We start from the raw sequence: 23,704 nt of genomic DNA on the forward strand, positions 1-23,704 counted from the left end.
GGCCCCCCAGAGGTGGGGGCAAGTGGGGCAATTTGCTCCGGGCCCCACAGAGGCCCCCGCAAGAGTTTTTCAGGGCCCCTGGAGCAGGGTCCTTCACTCATTCTGGGGGCCCTGGAAAACTCTCACTGGGCCCAGGCCCCCAGAGCTTCTTCCGCTCCGGGTCTTCAGCGGCCAGGGGTCCTTCCACCCCAGGCCGGAAGGACTCCTCGTCACCAAATTACTGCCAAAGTGGAACCCACTGCCGAAGTGCTGGGTCTTTGGAGCACTTCGGCGGCGGGTCCCGGAATGGAAGGACCCCCCGCCTCCAAATTACCACCGAAGCGGAGCCCCCTGCCGCTGAAGACCCCAGGCCCCCTGAATCCTCTGGGCGGCCCTGGCTTGACCAAATGATATTGGAAACAGAAATCATATTCCTTTGGGCTTAGAGTGTTTAAGAGCTCCTGGAACAACACAAAGGTGTGAATCAGTATGTCAGTAACTAGAGGAGGGACTTTATTTCCACTCATTGAAATATGTTCCCCAGTTAGATTAACATTCTCCACCCAGTTGAGATGTTACCTGAGAGTTCTGAGGCTGATGACACATTTTTAAGTCAGGTGCTGCCACTTACCAGGTATCTGTATCTGTTTCCTGAAAGTGTGTGAAATGAATGTGAAAGCCAGCCATCTCTGGTGCAGTAATCTGATCCATGAGCATGGGCCTTTAAAGAATTCACAATAGTTCAGCTGAGGGTTTGTTTAACTATAAAAAGCTAAAAGACAGCAGAGCATTTCTTGCTTCCCCATTTTAATGGCATCCCATTAATTCCCAAGGATTGCCCTATTCACAGGCATAAAAGGCAGCTCTGTATGGCATCACATTTTAAGGAGCAACTTGGGGATAAGGAGTAATGTGCAAAGAGGACTTAGGTTCAGTGTTGCAACACCTAACTTTAGGTACCCTGCCACCTACTAGAATCTTCAGCCCTGACTCAGGTACTCAGGCTATAAATGTATGTGGAGCATTGGACACCTAAGAATGGGTGAGGAGGGGACCTTAGCTGAGTGGGATGCTGCTGAAGCTAGCCAGTAAAAATGCTGAGTAGAGGGTTGGGCTTGAGTCCACTTAATGCTACTTAGGTTTCACAGCTGTGAACCCTCCCCTGTAATTAGGTGTTTAACCCAGGTCAGCCCTCTCTGAAGGGGGGGAAAGAAAAGACAACTTGGAGGTTGTGATGCCCTTTTATACACAGTATTTAAAGCATTCATCCTGGCTGTGGGAGACCAGGGTTCAAATCCCCACTCTTCTGGTCTCAGAGCAAGCACTTGAACCCAGGTCTTTTACTGCCCAAGTGAGTATGCTAATCTGTTGAAGCTACTTCACTTTGTATAAAATACTTAAATAGTCAGTGGGCCAAAGAGCCATCAGAATGACTCAATAGCAGAGGGATCACAGTATCTAGTTTACAGACCCCAGTTCTAGTCCTGCACCAATGACTGTTTAAGTCTGGACCACTACTCAATTCTAAACTGTTACCGTGTCTTATTATTGTCACTGTGAGTGTCATAGGTCTCACCCCCACTTAGAGCTGTTGGGTTCCAATATGGGGACCTGCACTGGTTTCCCTCTAAACTAAAAATCCTAGTTTAGATCTAGTAAAAGCTGCCACCACCCAATCAGGTATGTGGATTGGGACACAGTCCTTCCCCAAAATCCTTGGGGATCCCAAGAGCTCCAAATCCATGGAGTTCTTACACCCAGGAGAAATAAACCATTCCCCCCTGCTCCCTCCCCCCTCCCTTTTCCTTGGAGAGATACCGGGATTTAACTACAGAGGGATACCTCCCTCCTCTCCTTTCCCTGAGAATCCACCCAAGGAAAGACCAACCAAGTCCTTAATAGAAAAGAATTTATTAAAGAATAAAAAAGAAAGTCACTGTCTCTGTAACCAAGATGGAACAATATACAAGTCTAAACTTAACAATCTCTGGAGAGAATTCCCCCTCCCTTCTTTCTCAGTAAAAGCAATCACAGTACAGACTTAAAGAAATTCTATAGCAAAGCACAGAATTGCAAATACAGAAATAAAAGTATAAGAATACTAGTTCCTTGCTAATACTCACTAGCTTGAATAGAGGAATTTATTGCAGAAACCTGGGAGGACTTGATTAAGATGTCTGGACTTTCTTAATTCCCAAGAGAGAGACTCTAAAAACAAAGAACAGGGAAAAAAAACTTCCCTCCACCGGGATTTGAAATTATCTTGTCCCTCATTGGTCCTCTGGTCAGGTGTCCACAGGTACTGCTTGTTAACCCTTTACAGGTAGACAAAAACCTTAACCAACTGTTTATGACATGCCCCCCAAATCGCCAACAGTGGGAGCCACTGGCGGTGATTTCCTTCTAGAACTGTAAAATAAACAGATTACTAAAACACATGCAGTATTACATATACTACTAAGCATGTAAACATGTGAAGAACACTTTTTAACCACTTGATTCTGGGAAACTTTCACGAGAGAGTGTATCAGGAACTTTGTTGGAAGCTCCTGAAATGTGTTGAATTTCAAAATCAAAGTCTTGGAGAGCTAAGCTCCAGCGGAGAAGTTTCTTGTTGTTTCCCTTGTTAGTATGAAGCCACTTTAGCGCAGCATGGTCGGTTTGTAGCTGGAACCGCCGTCCCCAAACGTATGGTCGTAGCTTTTCCAGGGCATACACAATGGCGTAACATTCTTTCTCACTGATGGACCAGTGGCTTTCCCTCTCAGACAGTTTTTTGCTGAGAAATACGACAGGATGGAAATTGTGATCCCGTCCTTCCTGCATTAGAACTGCTCCTACCCCACGTTCAGATGCATCGGTGGTTACTAGGAAGGGTTTGTCAAAGTCCGGGGCCCTTAACACAGGGTCAGACATGAGTGTCGCCTTAAGCTGGGTAAAGGCTTTCTGACACTGATCAGTCCACTTAACAGCATTTGGCTGCATTTTTCTGGTTAGATCAGTTAGTGGGGCAGCGATTTGGCTGTAGTGTGGTACAAATCGCCTGTAATATCCGGCCAAGCCTAAGAAGGATTGGACCTGTTTCTTTGACCGTGGGACAGGCCAGTTTTGGATAGCTTCCACCTTGGCCTGTAGGGGGTTAATGGTTCCTCGACCCACCTGGTGCCCTAGGTAGGTCACTCTGTTTTGGCCTATTTGACACTTTTTGGCCTTAACAGTTAGTCCTGCCTGCCTGATGCGCTTAAAGACCGTTTCCAGGTGTTCTAGGTGTTCGGGCCATGAGTCAGAAAAAATGGCCACATCATCGAGGTAGGCAACTGCACATTCTCCCAATCCTGCTAGTAGACCATCTACCAGCCGAACGGAAGCACATTAAATTCATACACCCCGGCATGGGTGATGAACGCAGATTTTTCTTTGGCGGGTTCATCTAGTGGTACTTGCCAGTACCCCTTGGTTAAATCTATTGTGGAGATGAACTGGGCATGTCCCAGTTTCTCCAAGGGCTCATCGGTGCGCGGCATTGGGTAGTTGTCGGGGCGAGTTACAGCATTTAGCTTTCGGTAGTCCACGCAAAAGTGTATTTCCCCATCTGGTTTGGGAACTAGAACCACTGGGGATGCCCATGCACTGGTAGAGGGGCGGATGATACCCATCTCCAGCATGTTTTCAATCTCCCGTTTTATAGCAACTTGGGCATGAGGTGACACCCGGTAGGGTGGGGTTCTAATCGGGTGAGCATTACCTGTGTCAATGGTGTGGTACGTTTGTTGAGTCCGTCCTGGGTTGGCTGAGAACAAAGGGCCGAAGTGAGTGCACAGCTCCTTGATCTGTTGCCGCTGTAGACCTTCCAGGGTTGTGGAGAGGGTCACCTCTTCCACACCACCATTTCTTTTTCCTTCGTAGTAGACACCTTCAGGCCACTCAGCGTCATCTCCTCCCTGGGCTGTAAACTGACAGACCTGTAATTCTCTGGGGTAAAAGGGCTTTAAAGAGTTAACGTGGTACACTTTAGGTTTTAAGGAGGAATTAGGAAATGCAATGAGGTAGTTAACAGCTCCCAGGCGCTCCTTGACCGTGAATGGTCCTTCCCATGACGCTTCCATCTTATGGGCCTGTAGCGCCTTCAAGACCATGACCTGGTCTCCTACCTTGAAGGAACGCTCTCTGGTATGTCTATCATACCAGACCTTTTGCTCTGCTTGAGCATCCTTTAGGTTCTCTTTAGCAAGGGCCAAAGAGTGTCGGAGGGTGTTTTGTAGGTTGCTTACAAAGTCTAGAATGTTAGTTCCTGGAGAAGGTGTAAACCCCTCCCATTGTTGCTTCACCAACTGTAATGGCCCCTTAACCTCATGGCCATACACAATCTCGAATGGTGAGAATCCTAAACTGGGATGTGGTACAGCCCTGTAGGCAAACAGCAACTGCTGCAACACTAGATCCCAATTATTGGAATGTTCATTTACGAATTTACGGATCATGGCCCCCAAAGTTCCATTAAACCTCTCCACCAGGCCATTGGTTTAGTGGTGATACGGGGTGGCAACCAAATGATGCACCCCATGAGCTTCCCGCAGGTCTTTCATGGTCCCTGACAGGAAATTTGTTCCCGAATCTGTAAGAATGTCGGAGGGCCAACCCCTACCCTGGCAAAAATGTCAGTTAAGGCCTGGCACACAGTTTTAGTCCTGGTGTTGCCTAGAGCTACTGCTTCCGGCCATCTGGTAGCAAAGTCCACAAAAGTCAGTATGTACTGCTTTCCTCTGGGGGTCTTCTTTGGGAAAGGACCCATAATATCCACAGCTACTCGCTGAAATGGGCCCTCAATTATGGGAAGTGGCTGGAGAGGGGCCTTGACATGGTCTTGAGGCTTTCCTACCTTTTGGCATACCTCACAAGACCGGACATACTTGGCAACGTCCTTGCCCATCCCCTCCCAGTCGAAGGACCTTCCCAACCTGTCTTTGCTTCGGTTCATCCCAGAATGGCCACTGGGATTATCATGGGCTAAGCTTAAGAGCTTTTCCCGGTACTTAGTTGGAACCACCAACCGTTTTTGAGGATGCCAGCCTTCCTGGTGTCCACCAGAAAGAAGCTCCTTATATAAAAGTCCTTGTTCTACAACAAACCGGGATCGGTTAGAAGAGCTGAGAGGCGGTGGGTTGCTCTGTGCTGCCGCCCAAGCTTTCTTAAGCCTGTCATCGGCTTCCTGCTCAGTCTGGAACTGTTCCCTTGAGGCTGGAGACACCAGTTCCTCCATAGACTGTGGACTTGGGCTTGATCCCTCTGGAAGTGATGTAGGTGAAGAGGTTGTTTCTGTTGACTGTGGACCGCTCTCCGCTGGTGCACAAGGTGATATTTCAGGCTCCGGCTGAGCCTCTTGGGTTGAGTTGTCTGCTGCTTCTGTCAGTTCAGGCCCGTTGGCGCCCCCTGGTGGTGGAGTTGCAAGCACTGGCGTCAGTGCTGGCGCTGGTTCTGCCGCTGGTTGCTCTTCCAGTTCCGGTCCTGGGACTGGATGTACTATGGCTGCTTTAGTTGTTGGCATGGGATCTGGTTCCACCACCTCTGTCTGGGTCTCTGGTAACACAGACGGGGTCCTGGTGGACGGCTCAGGAACAGGGATGGGAGTGGAAGCTTGTTTGGCCTGACTGCGGGTGACCACTCCCCCCGTCTTGGCCAGCTGCACATGGTTGGCCAAGTCTTCCCCCAGTAGCATGGGGATGGAATAATTGTCATAGACAGTAAAAGTCCACTTTCCTGACCAGTCCTTGTACTGGTCTTCAGGGATGCTGTACCCATGGCAGGTTCTTTCAAAAAATTTTAAGAAGGCCTCAGTGTCCTCACCTGCCATGTAGGTGGGAAATTTCTTGGGATGGGGAACAGTGCCTGGAGAAGGATTGTTAGTGTTGGCTGGAACATGTGGGTTAGCTGTTGCTAATTCCAGGTCTTTGTCTTTTAACTCCATTTGTTTTCTGTGCTCAGCCTCTTTGGCTGCCTCTTTGGCTTTGTGGTCAGCTTCTTGTTTCTCCAGCTCCCTCTTGTGGTTAGCCTCTCTGGCTTGTTGCTTCTCCATGTCTTTGTGCTTTCTGGTGCTGGCCACACCCCTCTGCAGTCAGTGAATTTTTTGTGTGGCTTGCTGGTGTTGCTTTCTGGTGCTGGCCACACCCCTCTGCAGTTAGTGAACTGTTTACCCCAATTCCTACCCCTTTCTATTCCCGGAGAGACTGAATAGAAAAGAAACAAAAACTGTGTATTTGCATTTGGTGTTATGCTGATGTAGCTGGTTCACAGCTACCAACTGTGCTTTAGACTGAGAAAGAGAAAAAAAATGTCCCCCTCCCTTCTTTCTCAGTAAAAGCAATCACAGTACAGACTTAAAGAAATTCTATAGCAAAACACAGAATTGCAAATACAGAAATAAAAGTATAAGAATACTAGTTCCTTGCTAATACTCACTAGCTTGAATAGAGGAATTTATTGCAGAAACCTGGGAGGACTTGATTAAGATGTCTGGACTCTCTTAATTCCCAAGAGAGACTCTCTAAGAAAACAAAGAACAGGAAAAAAAAACCTTCCCTCCACCGGGATTTGAAATTATCTTGTCCCTCATTGGTCCTCTGGTCAGGTGTCCACAGGTACTGCTTGTTAACCCTTTACAGGTAGACAAAAACCTTAACCCTTAACTAACTGTTTATGACAGTGAGAAATCTTGTGATTAGCAACAAACTTGCTAGTAGCAGGCAGGGCCAAACTAGTCGACTTTCCTATTTACTAAACAGGCTGTGCAATGTCGGCTCATTCTGTATCTAATATCAGAAAGACTAAAGCAAAGGGCAAGTCTAGCCGATTTTGTGCATTTCCCACTTGCAATTTTTGAGTGTCACATCAGCTGGACAGCTCCATGCCTTTCTGTACTCCCCAAAGAAAGAGTGCTCTTCACAGTCATGGAGGTGCCTTATTTGGGATAGGTCCCAAATGGCATCATACTGTAAATGAGTTTCTGATATGGTACTCGCCAATTTACAGAGAGGAGCATGGTGTCCCCAGTCCCTGCACAGGCTTGCCAAATTGAAAGGCAATGCAATGGGAAAGCAAGCACCTTCCATTGAAGCAAATGACAGAACTTTCTGTTTCTTCAATGGGAGTGAGACTGCAATGAACCAATACCTGGACACAAATTCAGTTGTTTGGAGATCCATTCCTGACCTAATTCCTCTCCACAGTCTTGCATTTTGGCCTGTCTCTCTATCATCTCCTTGTGGATATTTTGTTATTTATTTCATTGTTACTTGGTTAAAATTGAGCTCCTTTAATTTCTCTTGAGATCTCCACTGCATTCTCAGTCACTATTGACAGTACTATCATCCTTCCTGTCACTCAGACTCATCATGAGTCATTTCTTACTCTTCACCCTCTCTAGAGCCATGCAGCCAAGCTGTATCCAAGCCTTGCCACTTCCTCCTCCCTCGTATTTCCATTATTAGGCCTATTCCCTCAGTCTACATGACTAAAAATCTCTCCAGTGCTTATCTGCGTCCTCTCGGACCTTTCTGGCACCCACCTCACTCTCCTGTCTAGTCAAAATGATGTTGCAAAGTCACATATTTGACCTGTCACAGTGACAATATCAGTCCTCTTCTCAAGTCCCATAGAACATGTCATATGCAAGCTTTTTGTTCCTCCTTTATGGGCCTTTCACAACCTAAACCTTCCCCACTTGTCTACTCTTGTATACAATCCTGCCTCTTCTGCTCTGCCAATGCTGTCAGCCCCTATCATCCATTAGTTCACCTGTCACACAAGCACCTTCCCATTTTCTTCCATTCTGACTCTTATGCAGGGTCACTCCCTCTAAACTAATCCATAAATCCATTACACTGTGCTTCTCAAAATAGCTCCTTAAAACCATCTTCTTCCAGACGCCTGTGGTAAGTTGCCAACTGATTACTGCTAAGTAGATGTCTCCAGTAGGAACTTCTGATATTTATCGTACTTAATTATATTAAAGACATGAACTAACTCAAAACTGTCTATCCGTGTACATAGTTGGCCACTGTAAACTCGTGATCTTGTTACTTTTACCCTCATTGTTTATCCCTCATTCTTTTCAATTGTTGTTACAATTACTTGTTGCGTCTTAGCTTCAATTTTGATGTATGTTCTTCTAGGGAGGAACTGCCTTTTTGCTCTGCATTAGAACAGCATCAAGCACCAATTGTGGCCTCTAGGTACTTCTGGGTTACAAATAATAAATAATAGCCTGCCTGGGATTTTTTTGTGCATCTGTATTTTTGTCTGAAATGTCATGCATGCAGCTATGTGGATTGAATGTACATTGGCTGTGAAACAAGTAGGCAAACAATATGCTTCCTGACAGCTATGTAAATATTCTGTTGGAAACAGTGTTTCAACAGTTATGTACCCATAATGACATTCACATTTCATGAATTCATCCCTAAATTTATAAGGTGTAAGAGATGGGGATCTCTTTCTCCTGTAGATATTACATTGTTTTTGTGATTGAATATTAGTGCTCCTGAAAGTTAGAGACTAACAACACTAGTCTGAGGCAATCACAGAGCACAAAGCCATTGGGCAGTCTTGTGCACTATTGGTGGGACTCAGTCATAAAAACAACATTTAGTATATCTCTTGAGAATAGATTGAAAAATCATGAATTGCGGTCTCTGCTGAAGATTCTTGAGGAATTCTGTTCCTATTTGTTCTTACTCTGTTTTCAAACTCTAACAAATAGTTCTAGTGTTAATTACTTAACACTCTTTTGTTAGTTATTTGCCAGTGTAATGCCCTTGGCGTTCAGGGAGTATGGCTCCTGTCATAAACATACAGCTAAGGGTAGCATAAAATCCCTCTTTACCTGTAATGGGTTCAGAAGCTCAAATAACCTGGTTGGCACCTGACCAAAAAAACCAATGAGGGGAGAAGATACTTTCAAATCTGTGGGGAAGGTTTTTAGTTTTTGTTCTTTTTGTGTGTTCTCTCTGGGTCAGCGAGGAACCAGGGCAGGGAAAATACATCTCCTAAAGCCATATCTGAACTAAGCATCTGAGATTACAAATGACAAGTAATTGGAATGAAATTATCTTTTGTTTTAGCTTGTGAATTTTCCCTAGGTTAAGAGGGCGGTTTATTCCTGATTTTTAATTATTTATTTATTTATTTATTTTATTTTGTAACTTTAAAGTTTTGCCTAGAGAGGAATCCTCTGTGTTTTGAATCTGACTACCCTGTAAAATTAACTTCCGTCCTGATTTTACAGAGGTACTTCTTTTACTTTTTCTTTATAATAAAGTTCTGCTTTTAAGAAACTGATTGGTTTTTAGTGTCCTAAAAACCCAAGGGCTGGTCTGAGCCCACTTTGTTAACCTATTTGGTTGGTATATTATTCTCAAGCCTCCTCAGGAAAGGGGGTGAAGGGGATTTGAGGGGAACAAGAACTCCAAATGGTTCTTTTCCTTGAATCTTTGTCTAACTCACTTGGTGTTGGCAGCGTTACTGTTCCAAGGACAAGGAAGAATTTGTGCCTTGGGGAATTTTTAACCTAAGCTGACAGAGATAAGCTTAGGGGGTCTTTCATGTAGGTCCCCACATATGTACCCTAGAGTTCAGAGTGGGGAGGGAACCCTGATAGCCCCTTTAAAACCTTGTTCTGAGGCAGAAGAAGTGCATGTTGTTTCAGGAGCTTGGGGACTGGGAGAGCGACAGGGCAGGTATGTCTGTAGCTCCAGACAAGAGGGCTACACTGAGCAGGCCCTCATGTAAAGCAGCAGCAGGGAACTAGCCTGGAACCTGGGAGGGACAAAGCAGCTCACTGGGGCCACCCCAGGCCTGGAGCCAGGAGGAGCACTGTGTCAGGCAGGAATCGCCTGAGAAGGACAAACCAGAGCCTGACCCAGAGCTGCATGGGACTGTGAGTACTGGGGCTTGTGACCTTGCATTGGGAATAAAGATGGAGGCTGTAGCTAGTTAATTGGGGAGATTGTTGCTCTATGTGGCTTTCTAGAGAGCAGCAGAAGAGGGCATCGCGGGGGTTTGCTGGGGAAAATTTACTGGCACCGAAGACTCACTGCCAGACTGGAACTTTGCCCAAGACTCCTTGCTCAGTGTCTGCCCCTTTCAGACTGTGGTATCACTGGGGCCTTGTGTTGGATGTAACCCTGTTTTACTGCTCCTCCTATCTTCCCCCCTGTTGTTTTTCTCCATTCATCCTTCTGTGGTGAAGTACTTCCCTTTCCTATATTCCTTGTACTATTATGGTGCATGTGTATTTACTCCAGGGGATGTGGGACAGATATTCCTGGGTTGGAAGGAACACACTCTGTACATGCTTGTACGACATACATTTCATGAGCATAGGTGTACACTTGCACGGTTCACACCTGTCCCTGATGTCTGCCCTTTTTGCAGTGTGAGGAAGACCCTGGCACATGTTTTTTGGAGTGTGCCAGGTTGCAGCCCCTTTTCCAGTTCCTCCAGAACCTTCTCCTAAGGTTCTGACCACGCTTTCCCCTGCACATTTTGATTTATGCACACCCAGTCCATAGCCTCATGAAATCACTAGACCTCCTCGTGAACCATCTCCTGGTGCTGGCCAAGGTGGCCATCTATAATACCAGGAGGATGCTGGACGAGGGGGTGCTCTGTGACTGCAGGGGCTACTTCTGTTCTTCCCTCAGCTCCCCTGTCCAGGCAGAGTTCCTCCAGGTAGTGTCCGCTGGCTGCCTAGATACCTTTGAGGAGTAGTATCACTGTCCGAGTTTCTCTGCTCGGTGTCCCCTTCCAGATCCCTGATTTTGTACCTGTGACCCTCACTTCTGACCCTGTTATTCATTAGTTGTCCTCTGCAATTATTTGAAACCTGGGTCCAGTAGCTCCTCCCCTTAGCCTGGGTGAGGGGCCTTCAGACATGGGCAGGCTTGCACCTGCCTGCCTCCCAGATTTCAATAGGTGCAGGCCTTCTTGGAGTCCTCATCATTGCGCCAGAGGCTGTTCCTGGCAGGAACCACCAGGACTGGAGACCTTCTGGACTACAACCGGGGGTACTGGGTGGATTCCTGGGTGCTAGATCAGTGCATGGGGCTCTCCACTCCTCATATCCCCTGACAAGTACTCCCGGAGGAGAAGCCAGCCTTACCACTCATCTCTTGGGCTTTCTCAGAGTGGGTCCTGCAGGAGGGTGCTCCCCACCCACCCCTTGCCCCTGGCCTTCCAGACCTTTACATCGGGCCCCTGTCAAGCGAGCCCCCACCCCGGCTGCCTCACCCCTGCAATCTGAGCCAGTTGCATGATCTGCAGCCAGTTCATTTCTGAGCAACGTCAAGGAAACATCTGTACACACTCGTGCTCCACACATTTCATTTCCTCACCCTTCTGTCCTGCCCCTATACTAAGTGGCAGGCCCTTCTGCCATCTCTTGCGGGTGAGGAACCCCGTTGGGCCAGCCTGTATTCCACCTTGGTCCCACGACCACCAGGGATATCAGCTGGTGGCTCCTTCATGGAGCCATGAATATGGGCATGTACTTGGCGCGGTTCACCCCCCATCCCCAACACCTGCCCCTTTTGTGGCATGAGAGAGACGTTGTCACACATTTATTTTGAGAGTGCCATTTGCAGCACCTCTGCTGGCTCCTTCAGAACCTTCTCCTAAGGCTCTTCCTCCACTTTTCCATGCACCTCCTGATTTATGCACACCCTGTCCGTGGCCCATGAAATCATGAGATTCCCCTGGTCTACCTCCTCCTGGCTTTGACCAAAGTGGCCATCTATAAAACCAGGAGGCGTATGCTAGACAGGAAGATGCTCCGTGACTGTAGGACCTATTTCTGTTCCTCCCTCTGATCACGTGTCTGGGCAGCTGTCCTCTGGGCCACATCTGCTGGCTCCCAGACACCTTGGAGGAGAAGTGGGCGCTATCTGGGGTTCTTGCTTGGTGTCCACCTCTAGCTCCCAGCTTATGACTCTATGACCTCACTCCTGACTCTGTTTTCTTATTAGTTGTCCCCAAAATCACTTGAACCCCGGGTTTAGTCGCTCATCCCATTAGGCTGGGGGATGGGCCTTCAGACGTCAGATATGGGTGGACTTGTGCCTGCCCTTCTCCCAGAACTGACGAGGTGCAGGTTTTGGTTGACTCCCCATCAGTGCGCCGGAGGTTGGTCCTGGCAGGTATCACCAGAATTGGAGATCTTCTGGACTGCGACCACAGGGACTGGGTGGATCCCCTGGCATTTGGCCAGCACATGGGGCTTTCCACCCCTCAAACCCCATGGCACATACTCCAGAAGGTGAGGGCTGCCTTACTGCCCACCTCTTGGGTATTCCTTGAGCAAGTCTTGTGGAGGGTGCTCCTGGCCTGCCTCTCACCCCTTACCCTCTAGACCTTTTCATTGGCCCCCTGCCTCTCAAGGCCCCCTGGCCCCCCGGCCTCCCTCTGCATAACCCGAACAGACTGTGTGACTTGCAGCAGGTTCATTTTTGAACCGTGCCTAGGGAACAGCTGTACATGCTTGTGCTCCATATTTTCATTTCCTCACCCTCGTGTCTCTCCCTGGATGGAGAGGTGCTCTGTGACTGTGGGCCTATTTCCACTCCTCCCTTCAATTACATAGCCAGGCAGAGTTTCTCTGGGCCGTGTTTGCTGACTCCCTAGACACTTTGAGGAGCAATGGGTGTTGTCTAGGGTTCTGTGCTCAGTGTCCCCTTCTGGATCCCTGCTTTTGAAACTGTAACCCTTCCTGTTGTCCCTGTTTTCTCATTACTTCTCCTCTGTATTTGCTTGAGCCTGTGTTCAGTAGCTCCTCCTCTTAGGCTTGGGGAAGGGTCTTCAGCTGTTGGCAGGGATGCACCAACCCATCCCTGGATTCCCAATAGTTCTAGGCTTTTGTTTCTGACAGTGGGGGGCATAAAATGAAGGATATGAACAAGTGGCCTGGTTTTCAGACTTGCTTCTTTAAGTTCCCAGATTTCAAAAAATTCAGCCTAAGTGTCTTGGCCAAGGTCAGCCGGATGATTTGTGGCAGGCAGAGGCAGAGCCCACATCTCATGACACTTTTAGTTACAAGACCATTCTTCTCATTGGTACATTCCAATTAAATCCACGTTCTCTGGAATGCCAACTGCTTTGATGGAAGAGGTCACCCTGTATCTGGCTGTTGCTAAACTTGTCTTACCAAAGATGATTTTCCCTTGAGACTCAGAAATACTACTGAAGAGCATGTTTTTACCTTTGGAATAGGGCACATTCCACTACAGTGTCAGCCATTTCGAAATATATTGTCAGGGTCGGGGAGCAGGAGACCTGAAAACTCATCATCCCTTCAGCCTCACCAAGCTCGATCTTGATCTCGCTTACACCAGTTTTTCACTAAGGTAAAACTCCATTTATTTCAGAAGAGTTAGTCCAGTTTTACATCTCCATAAGTGACAGGAGAATCAGGCCCAGTATATTTGTTGCCCACTCATCCTGCTTTCTTCCATGGTTGGGGTTATAAAGAAAGCAGTTTTGTTCAAAAATGGAAAACAAATGGAGAGATTTTTCTCCCCACCCTGCTCCTTTCTTGGGTTCATACAACCGCCAGGACATGAGGTTTATCACAGACCAAGGGGAAAAACTTGTGATTCCCTTTTAAAGTATGAGGAGTTCATCTCCTTATGAGAGCACTTTTACTTACAGTGAAACTCCCTGGGGAGCATTTATACATTGTGTACACACACACACACACACACACACACACACACACACACACACACACACACACACACACATATATAAGAATATGTGATTCTACATGTATATAATGCTACAATTGACAGGTATGAGCCCTATATAAACAGACTTCAACAGCAACAGCTATTGCACCAGCTGTATTTAAATTACAGGCTGGTGAAGATGCAAATTTGCTTCAACAAAAAAATGTAGCCATTTGTTGCCAAAAAGTGAATTGTGTTGATTTCAGCAAATTGTTCAGTCACAAACAAATAAACTGGCAATGATCAAATGCTTTGTTTGGATAATGTCAAAGTGAAACATTTTGATTTTGGGGGATAAATTCACAAGAGAATTTAGGCACCATTCACAAAACCCCAGAGGTAGGGGTGGGGGTTCCTCTTCATACACCCATAACCCACTGTTTAGGGTACTCACTTAGCAATAGTGACACCTGGGATCAACTCTCTGCTCCCAGAGCAGGGATTTGAATGTGGGTCTTCTACATTCCAGGTGAGGGCCCTAAACCCCAGACTATTAGCTAGACAGGTATAGTGCTCCCTCAGTCTCACCTCTAGAAGCTGATCCACTGTGTATAAACATGTCTATATTCCTTGGGCCAGAGAGACAGAGTTTAAACAAAAAAAAAGACTGGATTTTGTAGACTGATGGTAGGGTACTCGCTTAGGAGGAGGGATCCTGGGTTCCAGTCCTTATGACAATGAATAAGTAACTATTCATTTGCCAGCAGTTCCTAAAAAAAAAAACCAGCAAGCATTATTTTTGGACCAATTTCAACTGAATTTTTATTTATTTTTAGGAATGGCCAGCAAAGCAGAAAAAAAGTTATTCACCCAGTTTTAATTTAAATCTATACAGAAACCTATATACATCACCACTTAGTTACAGGAAAATAATGAGTTATGTAGTCTGAGGGCCTTGTTCTCCTCTCACATAGACGAGAATCAGGAGTAATTACACTGAAGTCAAAAGAAAGAGCCTGAAGTGTTGTAAATTGGGGTTGCTCCACTGACTTCCATGGAGTTACTCCCGATTTACACCTGTGTACATTAAAAGAGAATCAGGCTCACAATGCAGGTGACTAGAGCTGTGCAGAAAAAGGTCATTCCTTTTCCTGGAGGATTTTGATATTTTGTGGTTTGGTTTCTATATGATTTGGAATGAAAACCCAATGTTTTAAAATTCTCTATGAAAGGGAAAGCTCCTGAATCCTTGACTCAGGGGCAGTCTGTCTGATTGGCAGTCCCAGAGCTGCAGACTTGGAAGCTGCAGGGTCCCCGGTTCACGGGCAGTCTGTATGGGTGGCTGCCATGGAGCTGCAGATCCTGGAACCCCTGGAAGCTCAGGCTACAATGAGTCATGAGAGTAGGAACTTGGGAGATGGTGTTCCCAGAACTTCCATGGTCCCAGCTCCCTGTCAGCCCACCAGGTGAGCTGCTGGAGAGCTGGATGGGTGAGCTGGCAGGAACCGTCTCCGCAGAATGTTTCAGTTTTGACAAAGCAGCCTGGCTAAATGGAAAAGCCTTCCATCAGGGAATTTCTTATCAGCTGTGTGAAACCCTGTGATGGGGTTGTGACAGGTTCCCCCGGGGTGCCACCTGGAACTGGGGTGCCACTGAGCCCCCTGACGCACCAGCCTGGGCTCCCTCTCACACTGTGCTGCTGTGACAAGGTGCAAAGCCCTCGAGCCTGCACTTTCACCAGCATTCATACAGGTAGGAGCACACAGGCAGGCTCTCCAACCCCCAGCTTCCCAGCCTAGGACCCCAGAGCAGTACCCTCCTGCCCTGAACAAATCTGGCCAGTGTATGGGTTTAATACCCTGGTCCGCCTCTCCCTCAATGTGAAGAGGACCATGCAGACTTGTGGTAACCAAGCTGAAATTCTCCCCAGACACCTTAGTCAAACGCACACTGGTTTGGATTAAAACATAAAATAAGTTTATTAACTACAAAAAAGATACATTTACAGTGACTGTAAGTGATAGCAAACAGATCAAAGCAGATTACCTGGTAAATAAACAAAAATGCAAACTAAGCTCTACATATTAGCTAGGTAGGATCAGGGCCATCCTTTGCTATTCTAGGGCCGTATGCAGCCCCCCCCCCCGTGGGGGGGAGGGGTTGAGTGGGACCCCAGCTCTCTGCAGGGGTTGGGGGGCTGGCTTGGGAGGCATGGGGGAAAAACACCCCCCAGAACTCATTGGCAGCACAGCTGGGGCTAGGTTGTTGCACTTCCTGCCGCTGGTGAGTGTAGGTGTGGCCCTGCTGCAATCCTCAGGGAAGTGGGGGCAGAGCAGGGGCAGGAAGAGGCAGGTACGGGGGCAGAGGCTTTGGGGAAGGGGTGAGTGGGGACAGGGCTGAGATGGAGCGGGGTGGGAAGAGGTGGGGTTGAAAGGGGTGCAGGCAGAGGCTTTGGGGAAGGGGTGGAGCTGGGGTGGAGCAGGGGCAGGAAGAGGCAAGACAGGGGCTGAAGCAGCATGTGGTGCCCTATGCAGCTGTGTACTTTGCGTATGGGTAGGGACTGCCCTGGGTAGGATATGAATTAGCAAATTCTCACCCTGAGTGATAAACAGGCTGGCAGATTCTTAGGGCACAAGCTGCCTTTGCTTTGCAGATGGGTTTCTCCGATTTTCATACACAGGCTAGAAATCTCTTTAGCCTGGGACCATCACGTCTCCCAGTTCAGCCTTTGTTCCTTAGGTGTTTCCAGGTGTCTTGTTGTAGGGAGAGTGAGGTCCCATCATAATGTCATTTCCCTCTTTTATATCTTCTTCCCACTTGCTGGAAAGCTCTTTTGCTGTGACCTTGGTCAAACAGTTCCCATTGTGTAGTGCTATCACTGAGAGTTTTCTATTGTACACAGTTCCTGGGGTAACCCTTGTGCTTGTGTGCATTTCCTCAAAAAGCCATTAACATTGTTTGGCCTTGTTACTGTTGTACCTGAAAGGCTGCTTGTGGGCGTTTTCAATCTCACAACATGTTTCAGTAACACATTCGTAGCTGAAGTTCATATATGTTGATAGCACATACAATCCAATGAGATATTAATGACTCGCAGGTCAAGACTTTTAGAATGATACCTCACAAAGCATACTTTGTGCAAAACATATCCTAATTATATGACAGTGGTGAATAATGTGGTTCCAAGGTGTCACACCTCCCTCCTTAGTTTACTGCAGGAGTGTTAGTCACTGACTAATGTCAGGGCTGTGCGCCCAGTGCTCTCTTTAGGTTTTGGCCATACAACTTTCAAGCAGTACCAACATTGTAGTGTCACTCACAGACATTCTTGAAAAGTTCTGTGTTCCTTTTTTTTGGTTGCTTGAAAACATTTTTGTGTAGAGCATTGTTAACATAATGCAGATATCAATATCTTTTAGAATGCAGGTGTCTTGGCATTTAGCCACCAGTGCCATAAGGTAGCGTGCCTCAGTTTCCCCTTCCACACAGAAAAGTAAGTTTGTTATGCTTACCCTGCTGTGCCAAGCTCTAGGCCTGCTTACAGGTATTAGCTGAGAAGCAATATTTTTATAGGGCTTCCCTGACACCACTCCTAGCATATTTAAAAGCTTTCCCTAAAGTTATGCATGTTACAGCTTTTCAAAGGATTTACCATCAGTATCAAATTCTTTGTTATAATGTTTACTATTAACAAGAAACTTTGCATCATGAGAATTAACAGTACCAGCAAATCTTTTATTACAGGGAGAAGTTTCCATGTATTTTCATCACACCACACATTTGGTTTAGACAGTCTGGTTTGTCTAATACTCACTGAGTTTTTCATCCCCTCCCTGACCCATAGCATGTGTTCAAATGCTGGTCTTTTTTCCCCTTTAGTGTTTTGCCCAGTGTCCCCTTCAGTAAAGGTTCTCAGTTTATGAAGCTCTTTGAGATTTTGGAGAGGTAAGGATGTGAGGGGACCCTGCATGGTGGCCAGCCCTCGGTGGGGCTGCGTTACAAACCCAGGGCTTTGCTTATACACAAAATCCATTCCCCCAAGCTTTCCTTGTGGTTTTCATACCCAGCACTGGAACTTTCCCCACCTCTTTTTCCTAGAGGGCTTTGATCTTCCAACAGCTTTTCCTTAGCTGTTTGCTGTATCTTACCCACCCAGGAAATTGCTTCCTCTTCCCCTTTCACAGGTGGGTCATTAGCATTTTCACTGACACTCAAGTCTTTAATAGGTTTCCCATCCTGTCTTAAAGAGACACGCTTAGTTTTCACAAGTACACGAGGAACAGCATTTTGCAAAAGCGGGACATGGATTGGGGTACCCTCTGTCACCCCTCTCTCTCTCTGCAAGAGGTCAGCTGTATGGCTGCTCCCTTCCAGGAGGACATTTACACAGTTCCCTCTTAAAACCCGAGTCACGGGTTGGGTGCCTGGAAGCACAGACACTGACCCAGCAAATCTCTCTTGGGCACCCCCTTCCCCACCCTCCTGTAATCAGTTAGGAGACATTCCTGTACTTCCACCAATTCTTTCTCAGTTTCCTCCTTTGGACCCTCCCTCTAAGACACACACCCCTGTGCTCTCTACAGGGGGATCTATCCTCTGTTCAGCTGTGAAGGGCTCACAGCTAACAGCCGGAACAGTCTTTCACTGGCAAGCGCTACACCCTCCTTCCTCTCTGAGCTGGGTTTGCCTCCAGCGACAGAGTCCATGGAACCCTCACCCACCTCAGTGGTCTCTAGGATTCCATCACCTTCCTCTGGGCTTCCCTCTAGGACACATCTCCCTGTGCCCCTAGAGTGAGGTCTGTCCCTCGCTTAACTACAACTGCTGGCAGCCAGCAACCTGGACAGTTTCCTCACTGACAGGGAACACACTCCCCTGCCCCCCGGAGGAGACACTGTCTTTAGCTAGTGGGCAGGAGCTGGTCTCAACCACATCCACTCCTGGAAACATACTGCTTCCCACTGCTGCAGAGGAATTAAAGAGACGCTCCCCCATTCCTTCAGCAGTTCCTGGGACTTCACCCTTTCCCACTGGGGTTCCAGCATAAAATTTCTCCTTGAAAGCCCAAGCTACAGGGAAGAAATCATTCCTCAGTAACAAAGCAATCGGGTTATCATTTACCACCACCACAGAGATAGCTCATCTCAATTGATTAGACTTTTCCTGTTGTTATGCATACTTCCACCTTTTCATGTTCTCTGTATGTATAAATATCTCCTGTCTGTGTGTTCCATTCTATGCATCCGAAGAAGTGAGCTGTAGCTCACGAAAGCTCATGCTAAAATAAATTTGTTAGTCTTTAAGGTGCCACAAGTACTCCTGTTCTTTTTACAGAGAATACAGTTCCCAAATCCTCACTTTCTATGTGCACTTTAGCCAAAGGCACAAGGATTTTGTGACCTCCCACTAATAAAAGCTCTGCCATCTGTCTTGGCAGTAAGTCACCTTCCTGGACAACACTCCTTCTAACCACAGAAATTTCTGCCTGTGTCTTCCTACCCCAGGTATTCTCCGCCATTAATCCTGACAGCCTTTATGGGCTTCATGTCTGGCAGGGCAGAGGCTACTTTTACAAACCCTGTATGATAAGTGGCAATTGCCAGAGGTGCCTCTGTGCTCAGGGTAGCAGCATTCCCATGAGTTGCTTGCTGCCTGTTTCTGCCCCTCCCCCATCCCCAGCACAGGGCATTTATTCCTCAGGTGCTCAGTGGAATTACAGTGAAAGCACCTTCTGGGCTCCTCTGTTTTCACAGGAGATTTGGAATTTGAGTATTTAGCCTCCCAGCCACCCTCTTTCTTCCCAGAGGTAAACGGGAACCCTGCTTCCCAGCAAGTTTAAACCTCTCTGCCTGTGGTTTGTTTGCAATAGATTCTTGAGTTTGCTCAAATTGATCAGCTACAGTAGCCAGTTCTTCCACAGTTTTCACCTTTTAATCCCATAAACACTGTTTCATATCATCTTTACATATACTCAGGAAATGTTACTGAGCAATAAGGTCACATATTCCCTCAAAGCTTGTAACACCTTCTCCTTTTACCCACTTATCCATCAAATCTTTCATCTGGTTTACATATACCAAATTACTCATCCCAACACCCCTCTTATAGCTTCTAAATTTTACTCTAGATGTTTAAGGTATAATCTGAATCTGTTTCAAAGCCATTTCTTTGAATTTACCATAATACAAAGCATTCTCAATTGGCATCTTATTGAATATATCCAGAGCTGTACCAGTCAACTTGGCAACCAAAGTGGGCATCTTTTGGTCCTTGGGAATCTGGTGAAATACACACAGCATCTCAAAGGTGATGACAAATTCAGCAATGTCCCCTGTCTCACTGTGTTAGGTAAAAAGCAAGTCCTACTCACCTCTCCAGCACCCGAGTTTGTGCGGAGTTGGTATAGGGCTCAGAGATCTGTCAGAGACCAGACAACAATTCGTTGATCAATGGGCTCACACCATCCTTAGCTTAAGAGCCAAGCTTTGGAGGAGTGTGGCAAGTTTATTAGGGGTGAGCATCAATGTTTATACACAGAAGTAAACAAAGTGATTAACAGATCATAATGGTCATGCATAATCAATCAAGATTCTACGGGATAAAACAGGTTAAAATGTAAATTGGAGAAGACAAAAGAGGAGATGGCTACTTATGGCTACTTATTGGGAGGGGAAGGGTCATGAGTAGTTCGCAGGTCAAAACTTTTGATTAAAAGTTTCAGACACAGACATGTAGTCTGAGTTAAGTTTCAGTTCATAAAGAGTTCAGACTCAACAACTGTATGTAGGACACAGCTGTTCCCATTTGTGGATTTTTGGAGAGGTGAGACTCAGTGAAGCATGGAGGCTCTGCTTCTCTAGCAAGTCCAGCTGGTACTTTCTCTCTCTTTCCCGGATGACTGGAAAAAGGCGAATGTAGTGTCCATCTTTTAAAAAGGGAAGAAGGAGGATCCAGGGAACTACAGGCCAGTCAGCCTCACCTCAGTCCCTCAAAAAATCATGGAGCAGGTCCTCAAGGAATCATTTTTGAAGAACTTTGAGGAGAGGAAAGTGATTAGGAACAGTCAGCCTGGAATCACAATGGATAAGTCATGCCTGACTAATCTAATTGCCTATATGATGAAATAATTGGTTCTGTGAATGAGTGGAAAGCAGTGGACATGTTAATCCTTGACTTTAACAAAGCTTTTGAAATGGTCTCCCACAGTATTCTTGCCAGCAAGTTAAAGAACTATGGGTTGGATGAATGGACTATAAGGTGGATAGAAAGCCGGCTAGATCATCGGGCTCAACGGGTAGTGATCAATGGCTCCATGTCTAGTTGGCAGCTGGCATCAACCGAAGTGCCCCAAGGATTGGTCTTGGGCCAGTTTTGTTCAGTATCTCCATTAATGATCTGGAGGATGGTGTGGACTGCACCCTCAGCAAGTTTGCAGATGCCACTAAACTGAGAGGAGTGGTAGATACACTGGAAGGTAGGGATAGGATACAGAGGGACCTAGACAAATTAGAGGATTGGTCCAAAAGAAATCTGATGATGTTCAACAAGAACAAATGTAGAGTTCTTCACTTAGGAAGGAAGAATCCCATTCACTGTTACAGATTAGGGATCGAATGGCTGGGCAGCAGTTCTGCAGAAAAAGTCCTAGGGGTTATGGTAGATGAGAAGCTGGATATGAGTCAACAGTGTGTCCTTGTTGCCAAGAAGGTTAATGACATTTTGGGCTGTATAAGTAGGAGCATTGCCAGCAGATCAAGGGACGTGATCATTTTCCTCTATTCAATATTGGTGAGGCCTCATCTGAAGTACTGTGTCCAGTTTTGGGCCCCAAACTACAAGAAAGATGTGGAAAAATTGGAAAGAGTCCAGCGGAGGGCAATGAAAATGATTGGGGCTGGAGCACATGAGTTATGAGGAGAGGCTGAGGGAACTGGGATTGTTTAGTCTGCAGAGGGGAAGAGTGAGGGGGGATTTGATAGCTGCTTTCAACTACCTGAAAGGGGGTTCCAAAGAGGATGGATCTAGACTGTTCTCAGTGGTAGAAGATGACAGAACAAGGAGTAATGGTCTCAAGTTGCAGAGGGGGAGGTTTAGGTTGGACGTTAGGAAAAACTTTTTCACTAGTAGGGTGGTGAAGAACTGGAATGGGTTACCTAGGGAGGTGGTGGAATCTCCTTCCTTTGAGGTTTTTAAGGTCAGGCTTGACAAAGCCCTTGCTGGGATGATTTAGTTGGGGATTAGGGACTGCTTTGAGCAGGGGGTTGGACTAGATGACCTCCTGAGGTCCCTTCCAACCCTGATAGTCTATTATTCCTTTTCATATAATCATAGATCATTAGGATTGGAAGGGAACCTCAAGAGATCATAGTCCAACCCCCTGCTCAAAACAGGACTCATCCCCAAATGGCCTCCCTCAAGGATTGAACTCACAACGCTGGGTTTAGCAAGCCAATGCTCAAACCACTGAGCTATCGCTCCCCCTTTCTCTATTTTTTGGGTTGTTGTTCCATGTCTCTTCGGTGTGCAGCTTCTTGTCTGGGATTCTCTGTCTCAATTTCCAGTTGTTTTAATTCCATAAGTTTCATGTTTTCTTTCTCCCTCTTTTCCGCCTGCAATTTGCACAGCTGCAGCTTCTTTCTAGTTTCACTTTCATTCATTTTCCTGCTTTTCTGTCCCTACTTCTTGTGCCGAAAATAAGGAAACAGAAAATAACAAACTGGTAACCTCTTTGACTGATTTCCAGCCACCTCACTTAAATCTCACTTAAAATCACCTCCAGTGTATGAAGTGCAAATCTCACTCAGAACAAAGGATTTACCATCAGTACCAAATTCTTTGTTATAATGTTTACCATTAGCAACAAACTTTGCATCATGAGAATCAATAATACCAGCAAATCTTTTATTACAGGTGTAGTAGGAAGCGAGCCGTAGACATAAGCCCTTATATCAGAGGCCTGGTTTGAGGCCTGAGGCCTTGGCTAAAGTAGTAGTCAAAGCTTTACTCATATAAAGCAAAGACAAGCTGTGAGCAAGAGTCAGGAGCTGCTCACAGAATCTGCCAAGAAAAAGGTCTGATATTGCAGAAATACAAATTTCTCAGAAGTGCCAGGCACAGAGTACTCACACAAACACATCCCAATATCAAGTGGTAGCAGAACATCCTGATATCAAGGATAGTATAAAAACATTTCGCAAGGATAACAGGAACACACTGACTCCTCCTAAAAGATAAGGTCAGGATTGCAGTACATAATAAAGATGTTTTAATCAAACCAACATGTACAAGGTGATGGGTAGCAACGAGCCACATCAGGCGGCAGTAACTAAGTATGCCAGAGGCAGTACATAACTGGTTTGTATCAGGGTATAGAAATGTATCTCACAGGGAGTATCTTTGTCTAGCTTAGGGAGGAATGGAAAGTCCCGCCATTCACCGATCTGGTCCATTGTTACAGGCATACATGTATTAGTGGTCCAGTAGAGTCTGTGGGATACTAGTACCGTGCTTGGTCAACAATAAACCTGGCTGGGTGCCTTCGTCCCTTAACGGAACTTGTGATCCATTAAGGGGTCGGTCCTGTGGCCAGTTTTGTTCAATATCTTTATTAATGATCTGCAAGATGGAGATGGATTGCACCCACAGAAAGTTCACAGATGACACTAAGCTGAGGGGAGAGGTAGCTATGCTGCAGGGTAGAGATAGGGTCCAGAGTGACATAGACAAATTGGAGGATTAGGCCAAAAGAAATCTGATGATGTTTAACAAGGACAAGTGCAGAGTCCTGCACTAGGGATGGAAGAATCCCATGCACCGCTGCAAGCTGGGGACCGACTGGCTAAGCAGCACTTCTGCAGAAAAGGATCTGTGGATTACAGTGGATGAGAAGCTGTATATGAGTCAGCAGTGTGCCCTTGTTGCCAAGAAGGCTAACGGCATATTGGGCTGCATTAGTAGGGGCATTGCCAGCAGATCTGGGGAAGTGATTATTCCCTTCAATTCGGCACTGGTGA

At 46.5% G+C, this 23,704-nt stretch overlaps 1 protein-coding gene across 1 annotated transcript in view; it reads right to left on the reverse strand.

Moving 5' to 3' along the window:
• LOC123347552 (antigen WC1.1-like) overlaps positions 1-23,704 on the reverse strand; it is an 838,191-nt gene that overhangs the window by 115,826 nt on the left and 698,661 nt on the right. The window lies entirely within an intron of this gene.

The sequence above is a fragment of the Mauremys mutica genome, chromosome 1 (assembly GCF_020497125.1).
Source record: "Mauremys mutica isolate MM-2020 ecotype Southern chromosome 1, ASM2049712v1, whole genome shotgun sequence".
In the NCBI taxonomy this organism is placed as follows: Eukaryota; Metazoa; Chordata; order Testudines; family Geoemydidae; genus Mauremys; species Mauremys mutica.